We start from the raw sequence: 15898 nt of genomic DNA, 5'->3' as shown, positions 1-15898 counted from the left end.
CCCCCCCCCCCCCCGCGCTCCCCCCCCCAGCCCCCGCCGGTGCCCTGGGAAGCTCCACCCTCTGCTCCAGTGCCATTCTAGGCAGGAATGTCCTTCCAGCTAAGTCTCTTTCTGGTAAACTCCTGTGCTATTTGTAGGGCATCGTTTTGGGGCCAGCTTCTCTGGAGCCTCACTCAGCTCTTCTGGCAGGATTGGCCAGCTTGTCTATTTTCCGCTCTCAGACTGGTCATGCCGCATCACAGCTAGATGAATACCTATTTACCACCCTTCCCCATTGGGCTCTCACCTCCTTGAGGTACGAATTGAAACACGTTCAGCTGAGTGTCCACATCACCCAGCAGTGCCCCATCAACAGTGAACGAGAAAGCCAGGGAGGTCACCGAGAGCTTCCCGTGGGTCCGACACAAGGACGCAGCGCTCACACACGCTGCGGTACTCAATCTTCCCAAACGCCTGCAGGAGTTAAAACTACAAACCACACTTTTCCAATAAAATACCCGAGGCTTGGAGAGGTCGCCTAACCTCTTCAAAGTCACAGAATTAATACTTTGCACAACCTGCCTAGGCCATGTCTTCCTAAAGACTAGAGCTTCTACAAAGAATTAAATCATCTCTTAGACTATATTGGTGCACTATTTGCCTAAAAACTTTCTCTTTCATCTCCTAGCTGCTCCTGCTTTTCCTCTGGCGTTCCTGCATCCTGCGCCAGAGGCTTCAAGATTTGTCCTGGTTCTTGGTTATTTCTTAAGATTGGCCTCATCTAGGGGCACCTGGGTGGCTCAGTCGGTTAAGCATCTGCCTTCGGCTCATGTCATGATTTCAGGGTCTTGGGAAGCGAGCCCCACGTCAGGCTCCCTGCTCAGCTTCTCTCTCTCCCTCTGCCCCTCCCCGGCTTGTGCTCTTTCTCTCATTCTCTCTCTCTCAAATAAATACATAAAATCTTTAGAAAAAATTGACTTCATCTAGGATGTAGGACAAATGGCTCCTTGTTTTCTTGGGCCAAACTCGAGCCTTTTCAGTGGAGAATGTCCTGACCTTTTTTCCTGCCTGGCTGCTAAGTTAGACTTCCATGGGCTTTGGATTGACCATTACTTTTGTGTGTGGGTGTGTGGGGAGGGGTGGTCTGGGCAGAATTCCCCGGTCTGAGCATTCTTGAGTCTAAGATGCAACTCTGCGTGAGCTCTCTGGCAGGTGCTCTGTAAGTGTGATGTCAGGTGGAAATGTCCACGGGGAAATAACTCTCCAGACACTTTGGGAAATGGTTCAGGCAAAGCCGAGGTGGTGTTGCAGAGAGATGCCAGCGCATCTGGTTGCCATGGTAATGGCAGTTGAGCTTCTGACACAGCCTGCAGCCTGGTAAACACCAATATGCTGTCTCACTTCCAGGGAAGACACAAAACAACCCTCCCTAAATCCATCCCGCTCCCTCAGTGGGAACTCTGATATGACAAAGAGGCAAGTCCGCATGGCTTCCCTTCTCCATCAGAGTATTTCTCTGGAACCTGAAGTGTTGAGTTATGCAGCCCCTGAGATCTCCTGTAATGACATTGGAGTTGGGATTTCCATAGACTTCCTTTCTTCCAACCGTATGCCAAGAGCTCTTGGGACAAAGAAGAGTTTGACCCACAGAGTCACTTATCTGGGACATAATTGTTGTAATCCAGCAGAGAACCCGATTTCCTTTTCAAATGTGTTTAGAAGATATGAAGCAAACTGAACGATTTACAGTAAATATTATTTTTACACTGGCCAAAATAGCATCAAAGCACCTGCCTTCACTGACATGCTAAACAGCTGGGGCAACTCTCCTTACTGTTGACTGTCAATATGGTAGGACAAAAACAGAAGGGTGCTTCCCAAGGTCACCTCAGGTGGGCTCAGGTAGGACCTCAGTTTCCAGAGGTTGTGCTCAGACCACTGGGTTAGTCAAAAAGTCAAAAAGATGGTTTTTCATTCTAGAAACTCTGATGGCCTTCCTTCCCAGACCAAATCCAGAAGTGGACTGAGGCAGGGGGCAGCGAGGAGACCACAGTTAATGAGATGAGATCGTAACTGTTGCTGTCTTGTGGTTTTTCTGAGAGAGGAGAAAGCTGGGAACCCATTATTCTAGATTCCAGCAGATGGGAAGAACATGGGGAAACGGACAGCCTGGCAGAGCCCAGGTGCTGTGTGAGGCCTGCGGACTTCCTGCTGTCTCTCTTTGATGAGTTCTACTCATGGGCCATGCGGACCCTGCTTGGCCAAACTCCTCTTTCCCTCTGCAAACTCCTTAGCAGGGCCCTGGAGCCTCACTCCCCAGTCTCTGAGTCTTTCTTACCTGCAGCCTCTACTTGTCTCCCAGTAACCACAGAATGCTGGGTCTCCAGCGGCCAGCCCCCCATCACAGTCCCCTTCTGGACACTGCCCACCACATGACCCACATTACGCTCCATTATTCGCAAAGTGTTTCTTGTTCGGACTTGAGCATGCTGCTGTAGAAAAGCTTCTTCTCCTACCGGGGAGGGATGCTTTCTTTCTTTTTATTTTAATCCCGAGCAGTGACGCCATATTCTGCCCTCAGTACATCGTCCAGAGCTGGATGACTGATTTGGGACATCTGTACCACCATCCACATTTGCTTTTCTCCGTGCACAGGTTAAAAATGCCACCTCCCCCTTTCACACACGCTTCCTGCTAAGCAGCCCTGTTTTTTTTTTTTTTGAGCCAGGTTTGTGGGGTTGTTCATCCACTGTGTGCTTTTTAATAGACTCTAAGTTTTTTTAAAAGATTTATTTATTTATTTATTTATTTATTTATTTATTTATTTTAGAAGAGGGGACGTGCGAGGGGAGAGGTAGAGAGAGAACCTGAAGCAGACTCCATATTGAGCATGGAGCCCGAGTTGGGGCTCGATCTCACAACCCTGAGATCATGACCTGAATCAAAACCAAGAATCAGACACTTAACTGATTGTGCCACCATGTGCTCCTGCACACCAAGTTTTTAATAAGATTCCTTTTTTTAAAAATTACAGCCATGAAACCCATGCTCTCCGAATCGTGTAAACAAGCTTTTTTTTTTTTCTTTTTTTCCCAACAAGGTTAGTTACTTGCAGTTAGGTTTACGCTCAGGGACTCTAAAGGTATGTTCGGTTTCCCTAAGAAGGGAAAAGCACGGGGGTGCTTCTCTGCTGTGGTCTAATTGAGTGCCTTCACAAAGCAATCACAAAGGAAGGCAGGAGCAGAGGGAAAGAGAGAATGTGTTTCTCTACCCAACTGTCCCCAGTCTCGGCAGCAGCCAGGAGCACGCGAAGGACTCCACGGTGAGGTCTGTCACATTTATGGCAGCTTCGCCCACCCTCTGCTCCTGCCCAAGACAAATTCAAACGGCTCCGTTGTTTCGCAGAGAAGATGAAAACCACCCCACGCTGCCCTTTCTCGCTCATGTGAAATTACTGCAGCGACCCAGTAGTGTCTCGGGGCCAGCAGCGCTGACACAGCTGCCGGCTCCCCAATTAGCTTCATCTGCCAGGGACGCTGCTGACAATGGTGCGGAGACCCGGGCACAGGGCTGAGCAGACTTCCCCGGCGGCAGAGCCTGGTCTGATTCTCAGATGGAACCCATCCCGCTATTGTAATGATAAATATCACAGCAATTAGTGATGAGCCGCCGGCGGGTTGAAGCCTGGAAGAGCTGGTGTGCAACACTGGTCTTTGAACAAGAGGGCGAGAACGTATCCAGTTCCAGAGCAGCTGTGACTCTGCTTCTCTGATGTGGGGAAACGAGACCGGGGTCCTTGGAAAGAAGGGGCACTTTGGGCCATCTGTAGGCACGCAGGGCAGACTTCCAGGTTCCTGCTCTGACCCGCAGTCAGCCGGAGACCGTCTTCACTTCCGAGGAGGAGGATTGGTGCAGGGCAAACTCCATCTCGCAAAGCTCAGCAGGGTGTTCAGGGTCTTCCCACGGGGCCCCGTGGGCTCGGGGCTTCGTCCGCCACCTCCCCATCCGAACTTGACACTCCGGCCACGAGCAATGCCTGGGGTTCAGACCCTATGCCTTCCCGCTTGGTGTTCCTGCTGCCTGGAGTACCTTCTCGTTCCTTCTCCACTCATGAGTGCCCACCCATCCCTCAAGACCAGCTTCAATTTCGCCTCCTCTACAAAGCCTTCCCTGAGCCTGAGCCCAGCAGGGCTGGTCCCTTCTCCTCTGTATCCCTAGAGGAGTCTGTGTCTTATCAGGGTTATAACCCTACCAAGCTGCCCTACAGGTATTTATTCCCAGACCTGATCCCTCCACCCCGCCCCACCCCCCACCGACTGCAAGCCCCATAGAGGGCCAGGGTCTCATTTTATCTTGTTCTTCCTTGTACCATCTGTGGTGTTGTCTAAGACGTATGCGGAATTTTCAGATGATCGGGCCAGTATGCTAGGTTACTTTTATTATTCCAGTGAATACTGTCATCGTACTACGAGCTCACTGTAAGAGGGAATGGTGACTTCTTTTGAACCCTGAGTTGTCTGGATGGATGGATGGAAGTGCGTGGTTATTATTATTATTATTATCATCATCATGTTAGGAGTGCACGTTCTTACTTTGCTCAAAGATATCATGACAGCTCCCCACCTCCAGGCTCCGTAAGCTCGCCTGATACAACGTTGATGAACCCCCACTCTGCAGAACATAGTGTTTCCAGGAGAAGAATCTCAATTGCTTATCCATGTCAGTTTCTGCATCTGCTCTTTTGAAAGCAGATGGAAAGAAGACATTAATACTTGACGTGCATGGTAAAACTAAAGAGAGAAGAAGAGCCAGCCCTTTTGGCGTTGTGACCCGTGTTGGCCACTGACGCTTGGGCTGGTAGGCAGGTGCAGAAGTACGCAAGGTTTTCTATTTGTAATTCTCCTCCCCCGGAAGGTCCGTGCTGAATGTGACAAGTAGGAGTTTATGTGACAAGTGCATGGGGGAGGATGCACTAGACCTTCTATGAAAGGTGAATCGATTTGCCTAACAACCACAGGCGTCACTACCACGGGGAAGATGGCCCCATGTTTCAGTGCAGAATTCCAGCCACTTCTGGGTCTGAGACAATGCAGTTTCAGGGTAAGCCTGCTTGCCTTTTGTTTTGTGATAGTGGTTAGAGATTGGTCTGTAAGTAGCCTACATAACTATGGCAGGGGTGCAGGTTGATGCTGGATTCTCAGGGAGAGGTAATTACCAGAAACTTCTATGTTGGAGGCACATCATTCAGGTCCCAAGGTTGAGCGGAGACACAGCTGTTCGCTTCACATTTCAGGGGTCAGTTTCCCCAAAGTGGAATGAATGGGGCTGGACAACAGGGTTTGCAAGGTCACTTCTAGCCCTAGCCTAACCTGCATCTACTCCAATCCAAAATCCGAATGTCCAGGCTCCACCAACACAGGAGCCTTGACATGCTGATGGGGACATCTACCGTTGAAACTCACATGTCACCTTCTCAGGAAGGCTCCTGACGCTCTTCTCTGCTTAGTTTTCTCCACAGCACTTGCCACCACCTGATACACTGTGTGTTTTCCTCCTGTTAAAGGACTAACGGTGGTGAGGACTAGTTGTCTACACCTAACCTCGTTCCCAGCACATAGTGGATTATCAATAAATATTTGTTGAGTGAAGAAATGCCCCTCTGCTCTGAAAAACCTATATTATCTCAGGAGCAAATTATGAGGAAAAAAATTTTTTTTTTACCTCAGTGATAATCAGTTACTGAGCAAAACTTTCAGGGGTTAAATCGTGGAGCGAACAGTGTGGTATGGCCATTACTCCCTAAACAGTCCGGAAAAATCTGAAATAGTCTATACAAAGGAGAAAAAAGGTGTAGAGTAAGTTAATGTGTGATTGGACTCTTATAACCAACTGAAAAATGAGTCCTTTTCTGCTTTGGTCATTTTCTGGAAGAGTCTATGGATGAAGCTGATTCAGACCCTTATGAGCGCACCCAGATCTGTGTCCTGTGGCTTCGCTCTTCCCGGGGCAAGTTCGACCTGTCTGCACTGTCGTCTCAGGTTTGCACCGATGAGAAAAGGGTAAGAAAGAAGATAAAAGTCAATTTCTTGGTTCTCCCAAGTTTCATGTAATGACTCTGTAAGCACACAGCGTAATTCCTTTAACATTTTCTACATGACATGCACCCCGCTGTGGGGACCGAAAATCTCTGAAAGATGCAGCCATGACCTCCCGCCAGCAGCGTGACATAAAGTGTAAGTTTAAACCCCAGGCTTCTCCTGTCTCGCCTCCCCTGCCCCAGGCCCTCAGCTCTCAAATGTCTTAGCAGGACCCAGGGCCATGGGATCTGAGCCCTGAAAGCAAGGGTGATTTACCAGGAGCAGGGTTTCTGCGGAAAATAACTGAGTCTCAACATTCCCTAGACTTCAGTCCGTGGAACCGGTGAACGGGAGCGCAGGAAGTCAACAAATTCTCATTTAACAAAAGGTGTTGGGTGTGGTCATCGCAATAAAATGGAACAGCCTCAGGAGAGAGGACAGGCTGGCACTGCAGAATGCGGTCCCCAGGATTTAGAGTGAGGTTTGGGGCCGCTGTGAGGTTTTAGGGAGGATTCACGCACTGGGTCAGGGACTCCAGCACAACTTTCCTGGAAACTGACCTGGCATCCCACGGAGATTAACACGGAAGACTTAGCCTCCTCAAGCCGCTCCAGGTGAACAGGGGTTCTCGACTGTTCCAGAAGAACAGCCCCGCCCACTTCACGGCATTTAAATGAATGATCCCAAGGGGTCTGGGCACTTTGAGTCTGAGGCTTGGCTCCCTGTATGCTCTCTGCACAAAGGGCCTGCTTGGGAGTCCCCGTGCTCAGGTTATCGGGCAATCCTGTCTCTCCTTCTAGTCAGTATTTCAGAATTGCTGCATGAACTAGGCAACCCGTACGTACAGGATCTGTTCACATATGATCTATAATGGAGAATAGGATCCTTAAAGGTAGGATTAAAGTCTAATTTTTATTCATTCGTTCATTCATTCATTCATTTAGCAAATGTTAACTAAGTGTTAGTTACATACACAGGCCAGAGCTTTGTGAAGAGTTGATGTCCTTGCATGAATGTAACTTCCCTCTGATCATGACTGGCCAAGACACTAATTTTCCAGACACATCTACTCACACCCTCCTTTCTTTTTTTGTTTCACTTATGCAAAAAACCTTTATCTTACTTTATTAATTACTGTATAATTTTTTTTCTTTTTTTCCTTTTTTTTATTATGTTCAGTTAGCCAACATATAGCATATCATTAGTTTTTGATGTTCAACAATTCGTTAGTTGTGTATAACACCCAGTGTTCATCACCACACGTGCTCTCCTTAATACCCATCATCTGGCTACCCCATCCCCCCACCCCCTCCCTTCTGTAACCCTCAGTTTGTTTCCTATGGTTAAGAGTCTCTTATGGTTTGTCTCCCTCTCTGATTTCTTCCCATTCAGCTTTCCTTCCCCTATGGTCCTCCATGCTATTCCTTATGTTTCACATATGAGTGAAAACCATATGATAATTGTCTTTCTCTGCTTGGCTTATTTCCATAATCTCCTCCAGTTCCATCCATGTTGATGCAAATGGTAGGTTTTCATCCTTTCTGATGGCTGAGTAATATTCCATTGTATATATGAATCACATCTTCTTTATCCTTTCATCTGTGGAAGGACATCTCACTTATGCCACAGTTTGGCTATTGTAGACATTGCTGCTATGAACATTGGGGTGCGTGTGCCCCTTCTTTTCACTACATCTGTATCTTTGGGGTAAATACCCAGTAGTGCAATTGCTGGGTCGTATGATAGTTCTATTTTTAACATCTTGAGGAACCTTCATACTGTTTTCCAAAGTGGCTGTACCGGTTTGCATTCCCACCAACATCAACGGAACAGAATAGATACCCCGGAAATGAACTCTTAACTCTATGGCCAACTAATCCTCAACAAATCAGGAAAGAATATCCAATGGGAAAAAGACAGTCTCTTCAGTAAATGGTGCTAGGAAAATTGGACAGCCATATGCAGAAGAATGAAACTGGACCATTATCTTATACCATACACAAGGATAAACTCAAAATGGATGAAAGACCTCCATGTGAGACAGGAATCCATCAAAATCCCAGAGAAGAACATAGACAGTGACCTCTTCAACATCGGCCACAGCAACTTCTTTCAAGACACGTCTCTAAAGGCAAGGGAAACAAAAGCAAAAATGAACTATTGGCACTTCATCAAGTTAAAAACCTTCTGCCCATCAAAGGAAACAGTCAACAAAACTAAGAGGCAGCCCATAGAATGGGAGAAGATATTTGCAAGTGACATTACAGATGAAGAGCTGGTATCCAAGATCTATAAAGAACTTCTCAAACTCAACACCCCCCAAAAAACAAATAATCCAGTCAAAAAATGGGCAGAAGACATGAACAGACACTTCTCCGAAGAAGACATACAATTGGCTAGCAGATATATGAAAAAATGTTCACGTTCTCTTTTCAACAACCTTTCCAATTTTTGCTCTTTCCCTCAACCAGACAGCAATCTGGGCCATAAAATGTGTAGAAGGCATAAAACACACAGATTAGAAATATCCATTCAATCGTATCCACAGGGTCTGTCTGGTTTCCGGACACACATGGGCCCGGTTAGGACAAACTCACAGGAGGAGAGTTTGGGTTTGCTTTTTTTTTTTTTTCCCCTGTTTTGCTCATTCTGGGCACCAGAATCTTGATTTTTATAGTTATATGGAGATCCCATAGGTAAAAATGTGAACACTTCCAGAAGTTCTTATCTAAGGATTCAGGGGTAAAGACAGAAGGATCTGTAGCCGCTGATGGGGCTCCAGGCAGATCTTAATGCGAACCCTGCCTGTTCTGCTCAGTGTCCCTTTATGTGAGGTGGTGTGAAGGTGACGGGAAGTTCTGAGGGCAAATCTGTGTCTTTCATGGAAGATCCCGGCTAAGCCTCATCAGGGGTGGAGGGCACGGCGCGGTGAGCTCCCTCTGGGCATTTCGCCTCGTACGCACACCGCGCAGGCCTCCTGAAGCACCATGCCTGCGTTCCTCACTTCTGGTGACACACGTTCTTCTGTGACAGCAGAGGGATGAACGCTCTCTCAGATCTGCTGTGAGCCCAGTCCTGTGAACTATGGTGACAGGGGAGACACCGTGAGTCACCTCGGAAATCTATGTGGGGTCCGGGTGGAAACCGGCCCTGTGCTTCACAAGTTAGACAGCTCATAGAATTTTCTCTGTCACCACTAAACTCTCCTCCTGTCCCCATAGTGAGAGCTAAGGACCATTCCTTCTTTGTCATCCCAGGTCCCCTTGGTGCAATGGGATTGAAAATCCAGTCAGGAGCTGCTCGAGCTTATACGGAAGGTGGAAGCAGCACAGAGCAGAGCAGAGTTGTTACCGGTGTTCGAGGCCCCGGGACCTTCGATCTGTAGACACATGATGTCACCTCTTTACCAGCCAAGTGCGCAAGGACCAAACTCCTGAAAGCTCATCTCTAGCTCATTTTAAATGGTTCACATTGGTAGCTGTGTGTGTGTGTGTGTGTGTGTGTGTGTGTGTATGTGTGTGTGTGTATGAATTGCGTGTGAAGGGATTGAGAGGAACTAGGTCTTAATGGAGCTGACCCTGAACTGACGTGGCCCTGTCTTCCCTGTCTTACGCACATGAGACACTGGCCACGCACACCAGCCGCAGTGGAGTTAGGGGCTGGGCTGTGGGCCTGGCTGTATCGTGAGGAAGGGAGCTCAGGTAACAGTCACAAGTTCAGTCTGGTCAGGTAGACATCTGGGTCTGACTTCTTAGAACTGCACAAGCTTGGGCGGACTATTTAACCTTGATTTCCCCAGCTATAGAACCAACACGACACACGTGGGGGAAGCGCTCTGCTCAGAGAAGGGGGTTGAGGAAGCACTCAGTGAGTCTTAGCTCTCTGGGCTGCATTTAAGGTTGGAAGCCAGTGGACTATCGCCCAGAAAAGACATCCCACGTGACTTCCCAAGCAAATTGCTCAGACTCGTCCTGAGCGATAGTCTCTTTCCTCTTCCCTTCCTATAGTCCGATTTCTACACATGTCCCCAAGCTCTGCCCGGGCCTCACCCTTCCTCCGTGAAGCCCCTCCAAACATACGCATGGTGCTTTCACAGCCCTGCCCACCGGAAGCTCCTGGGTAGCTGTTGGTGGGTCTAGACCCTTCTGCAGAATCCTCCATGACCATGCAGCAACCGTCCTGAGGGGTTCATGGGACCCCTGCGATCTGTGGACAGGTGACGTTTTGATAAGGAAGCCTGCAGGATCCCCCGGCCCCTAAGGGACAGGCTACGGTTCAGGGGCCCCCATCACGAGTTTAGCCAACACATCAGAGGGGATAGATACGGATGGCAGCGTGAGGGGTAGGTGCTGGGCACGTGGACAGTGGCAGTATGGCTGCCATCCTCTTTGTCGTGATGTGTGACCCTCAGCTGCCAGCAGCTCAGTGGCTCTGAGGGTGTCTCCCACACCTCTTCATGGCCTCGGGCCATCGTGGCATCTTTCCAAACATTGCGGAAATTTACAGCCCAGAATAATCAGTTCTATTCTCTAAAATAAAAAATACCTTCCATCATCACAAAGGCAAGTGTGACCTCTGCTGGAAGATTCTTGAGACTAACCATTAGGAAGGAAGGAAGGAAGGAAGGAAGGAAGGAAGGAAGGAAGGAAGGAAGGAAGGAAGGAAGAGAGGGAAGGAAGGAGGGAGAGAGGGAGAGAAGGAGGGAGGGAGGGAGGGAGGAAGGAAGAGAGGGAAGGAAGGAGGGAGGGAAGGCAGGGATGGCAGGAAGGAAGGGAGGAAGGAAGGCCCTTGGCTCCAACCCAGAATCCTTTCCATGTGAAACGTCGGCTGGTAAGTCTGTCTGCTTCATCTCTGGCCCCAGGGCCTGTGTGTCTGCTTTCTCGGCGCCCCTGGTGTGCCTCCCAGGGGTGAAACCAGGCTTCAGTCACCCCCAGGAAGCAGAGTTTCTGTAAGCTAACCCTAACCACTCCCTACTGTCCATTTAAAACCTTTTTTTTTTTCCCAAAAAGGTTTTGGATAAAACCATTTTATTGCTGCATTTGGGCGGTTTGGCATGCAGTCAGGAAAGACAGCCTTTCTGTGCTGAAAGTGATGCTAACTTTTTGAAGTTTCTTGTCACCAAACCTCCTGGGGCAGAGGCGTGTGAAGCAGTTGCTTTCCTTTGAGAAATTCAATCTTCATAAACAGCCCTTCCCATGTGCTCCCACGTGACAAAGTGGCCGGCTGATATAAATGCCAGGAGCATTACAGAGACCGTAGGCTCTCAGACACACCTCACCCCCTGGTCACTGAGATGGCAGGATTTCTCAGGCGTCCATCAGCCAGGAGGCCGTGGAGTCTTGGATTCAGTTCCACCTTGTGGTGCAGAGACAATAGCCCCAGGAGGGTGCCCACAAGTATCTTTGAAAAAGAAAACCCTTTGTTCCCTACACAGACCTCACAGACCTTCTGGGCCCCCCGCGTCTAGACAGCTGTCCCCTTTGTTCCGTGCCTGTCACTGTGGGCTTGTTTTAGAGCCCGAATTTGCAGGCAAAGCGGACACAGGAAACAGGAGAGCTGGTGCTGTGGACCGTTGAGAGACCCCTGTTTGAACGTGGACTGGCGTGGGATTGCAGAAGCTTCTACAAGCAGATTACCTCTGCTCTGGAAGCTAGATGCCACGGGGAGATGTTGAATTGCTAAGATGAGGGGAGGAAAAGGGGCACCAGCGGGAGGTTAAATGCCCCCTAAGCTTTCGGGTGAGTAGAACCTGGGAAAGTTATTGCTGAAATCCCAAAGTAGCTCTGGTGTATCTTCCCGCTGACAGACGCCGGCTCCCGAGGTGAGCAGAGCAGACGCGAGCGACCAGAAGAGGGGTCCCCACCCTGGCCACTCTGGTGCTCTCCCCTCCTGTGGACGGCTTACACCCACACATGCTTGTCCTCTGCATTCCCACAGCAGGGGAGCGAGAGCACCCTGCGTTGGATCATGTCTGGTTTAGAAGGCCATTTGGCCTGAGGGCCTAGGAAACAGGCAGATCAGGGTGGGAGGAACACGGGCCAAGTTGCCTACGGCCCAGACTTAGTTTCCCCTTCTCTCCCATGGTGACAATCACAGCATCTACTTTGTAGGGTTTTGTGGGTACGCATGAGTTCCTCGTCATTACTTTGATTTTGTATTTATCATTTGCCGATCTGGTACCTGGTGCTAAATAAATGTAAACCATTTTTGTTTTGTTTTCATTAACCTTTGTGTCTCTTGCAGAGTCTAAGCCACCTTCCTCATTCCCCCGGAAGCTCCCCGAGGGTGGACACCGAGCCTCAGTCCTGCTCAGTCTTTGCAGCCCCTGCATGCGGCCAGGACGAGGGGCTATACAGTAGGTGCTCAATAAAGGTTTACCAACTCAGGTATGCTTCTCTGCAGCCACTTTTCAAGCTTTAGAAACAAAAATAAAATGGCCCTTAAAACAGCACAAGTGGAGACGGGCGACTGGCAGTGGGAGAGCGAGGGAGAGGCGGCAGCAAGCCCTGCCAGTGGAGCGCTGCCAGCTCGGCAGGGGGGTCCCGTTCCGCCCACACTCAGGGCTGGCATGATGAAGGCTGTAGATCAGACCCCGTAATTACGTTCCGCTTCCCGAGAGTGCAAAACTGATCACGAAAATAGCTTCGTCTCTTCGTGGCATGCATCAGAAATGTTTGTTTACAGACAGCCGAGGGGCTACTAATTACGTCCTGACACCTTTCGACAACACTCATTCATTCTCCACGCGGGCCTGACAGCCGTGAAGTGTGGCCCTGTCACCCGACGTGGCCAAATAGCAATTTCCCCCGTTGGGGCTGCCAACCTCGCTCTCCTTTGAATGACAGAGATCGCGGTGTTCCTCACGCGGCCAGCCCGACCCTCACACGACCTAATCCGTTTTTTGCAGAATCTCTTCCGCTAATGAACACTGTGCTCATTGGGCTGCGGGGTCCAAATAATTGCTGTGTGATTGTATATCACAGTCCGTGGCAGCTCATTATGGGAAGGAAAAAAAAAAAAAGAAACCAACCTCCGGATCTGGGTGAGTCGAACATCGGGCAACTCTCATTTTAATTGACACATTGAGCACGCGTGATCCACAAACGATTTCTCTCCGTTTAAGGTTATAATCCTCCTCTTAGCCAATTTATGACCTCGCCAAGTTCGACATCCTGCCCCTCATCTTGAAGTAGTGGATCTAACAGAGAGTAATTCGGGGCGGGAAGGGGCCTTTAGAAGTCCCACCTGTTTCCTAACTAAGCGATGCACGGGGAGCTCACGTAGCTCGAATGCCCGCCATGAGCCAGGCGTGGGGTGGCACCTTGGATGCGCCATCTCAGCCTTGTCAGCTGTGACCGGGGGGAGGCTAGGTCCTTTGCAAACATGTCCCTCCTCCACTCACCCCTCACTGACTATCGTACAGAAGCGTGCCCTGCGCCAGTGCTTGGAGTCTTTGGAGGCAAGCTCTTGTAGACGTTACTTCCACTGAAGGTCATTCGATCTTAGCAAATATGTATTGAGCACCTACTACGTGCCCGGCACTGATTTCAGCCCTGGGGCTCTAGCAGAGAACAAATCGAAGTCTCTACCCTTAGAGGGCTCCCAGGCTAGGGCAGGAAACAAGCCTCACCGTGCAGATCCTATGTTGTCAAGAGGGAGTCAGGGTTACGAAGAAAATGAAGCGTGTTGGAAAGACCAAAAAACACCAGAGAAGGGAGTGCGTATGCCAGGAGTATCCATCAAGGTTCTGGAAGGAAGCAGGCGGAGCCCTCAAAAAGACTAATTTGAAAGCCATTTAAGGAAGGGAGGGGTGTGCAGGTGTGGGCAAGGTGAAGGGACCACCAAGGAGGCTGAGGCCCCAGCAACTAGCCAGAACCTTCCTGGGCCTGTAGGGGTGGGGAGGGTAATGGGATCCGGGGGGCCAGAGGAGAGGCTGGTGGTGGAAGACAGAGCCCTGAGGCTCAGGTCAGGCACACAGGGGAAGGCCCGCTCACCTTTAAAGTGATATGTCAAGCTAACAAATTGTTAAATAAAATGTGTTCTATCCTCCTGCGATGATAAATTTCTCTTTACGATGACAAAATAGGAAACCACACGGAAAGTTGTAGTTGTATGTATATCTGAAAGCCAACAAACTCCTGGTGATTACTGAATTTAGTTTTCCGTCTCTGGGTATTCTGCTGATAGGCTGGCAATATCTGGACGAGGTGCAAGATGACTGTTTAATCCATAGATTTTTTAAAAAATACATATGTAATCCACCAGCGTATTACACTTGTATGGAAATACCTTCGTTTCCGGAAAATCACAGATTGTATTTTACTTCCAGACTTTTCCATCATTTGTATTCCATTGACAGTGATGCCCAAAGAGACAACATTTCTGGAATTCCCGCCGTGGCTGGTTATGTCTCCAGCTCAATTTCAAGGAAGCTTGTCGTGCTGAGGCACTAGCCCTTGGAAGTGACAGTAAACATTCAAGCAATACTAAAATTCACAAGTGGACCGTAAATTTTACACAAGACACTCAACAATTACAATGGGGTCTCACACTATAGATGATTGTTACAGAGAAAAAGAACTCAAAATATGTTATGTTTGCCATATACATTGTTAAGTAATGAAGGCGTTAAATGAGGCAATTTCGCTGTCTCGTAACAATATCTAGATATGTGTTTCATCAAAATGTTCCATCGTGGACAGATGCATGAAATGCCATTTATGATCTTCGAATGGCACCCCATACACAGTGTGGTTTTGGCAAAGTTGAGGCAGTGTGTTTTGGGAGTAGACAGGTGGGTGCCTGCCGTGTGAGGCCCAGCAGAGCTGTGGGTGGAACAGGAGGAGAGGCGAGAGTAGGGGTGGGGACACCGCTGATGCCTGATGGTCTGTTATGCCGAAATACCACATTGCCTCACTGGACAGGAAGGATTTGAGAGGAATTAATCTGTCTTTTCTCGGTCTGAGAGCTTCTGCCACCCAACTCCCCCACCCCACCCCCGTTGTCTGAAGCACCGTCCATCTCTGCGGTGGCCCGGCCTGCAAATCCAGATGGCGGAGGCCAGAGCAGCTGTCCGCTGGGGACAGGGATGTGGAGGTGTTTTCCTGGGCCTGGGGGACTTAGTCGTCGGAGCACATGCTGGTGGGTACGCTAGTGGGGGCAAGATCCTCTCCCCTCCACCTTCCTAGGCTGGGCCCCCGCTGTCAAGCCGGCCAGCTCCAGAGAAAGGGCTCTGGTTTGGGGGCCATGGCGCGCGGCTGGGTGGCAGAGATTTGCCAGGTGAATAGCCCACGAGGGGAAGAAGGAGAATCACCGCCAAGAGAAGTTCATGACCTTTGTGGTACCCAGGCTGGCCTCTGAGTGTTTTCAGGGACGTCCTGCAGTAGCTCTATTTTTAACTTTTTGAGGAACCTCCATACTGTTTTCCAGAGTGGCTGCACCAGTTTGCATTCCCGCCAACGTGCAAGAAGCTTCTCCTTTCTCCATGTCCTGGCCAACATCTGTTATTTCCTGTGTTGTTAATGTTAGCCGTTCTGATTTGTATTTCCCCTAATAGGAATGATGTGGAGCATCTTTTCATGTGCCTATTAGCCATCTGTGTATCTCCTGTGGAAAAATAAAAATATCTATTCGTGTCTTCTGCCCGTTTCTTAACTGGATGATTTGGTTTTTGGACGTTGACTTTGATAAGTTCCTTATCAATTTTGGACACTAACCCTTTATCATACGTCATTTGCAAATATCTTCTCCCATTCTGTAGGCTGCCTTATGGTTCTGTTGATTGTTTCCTTTGCTGTGCAGAAGCTTTTTATCTTGATGAAGTTCCAATGGTTCATTTTTGC

This window comes from Ursus maritimus, unplaced genomic scaffold (assembly GCF_017311325.1).
Source record: "Ursus maritimus isolate PB19 unplaced genomic scaffold, ASM1731132v1 scaffold_7, whole genome shotgun sequence".
Lineage (NCBI taxonomy): Eukaryota > Metazoa > Chordata > Mammalia > Carnivora > Ursidae > Ursus > Ursus maritimus.
The sequence above is the reverse complement of the archived record's forward strand: the minus strand, read 5'-3'. Positions refer to the sequence as shown.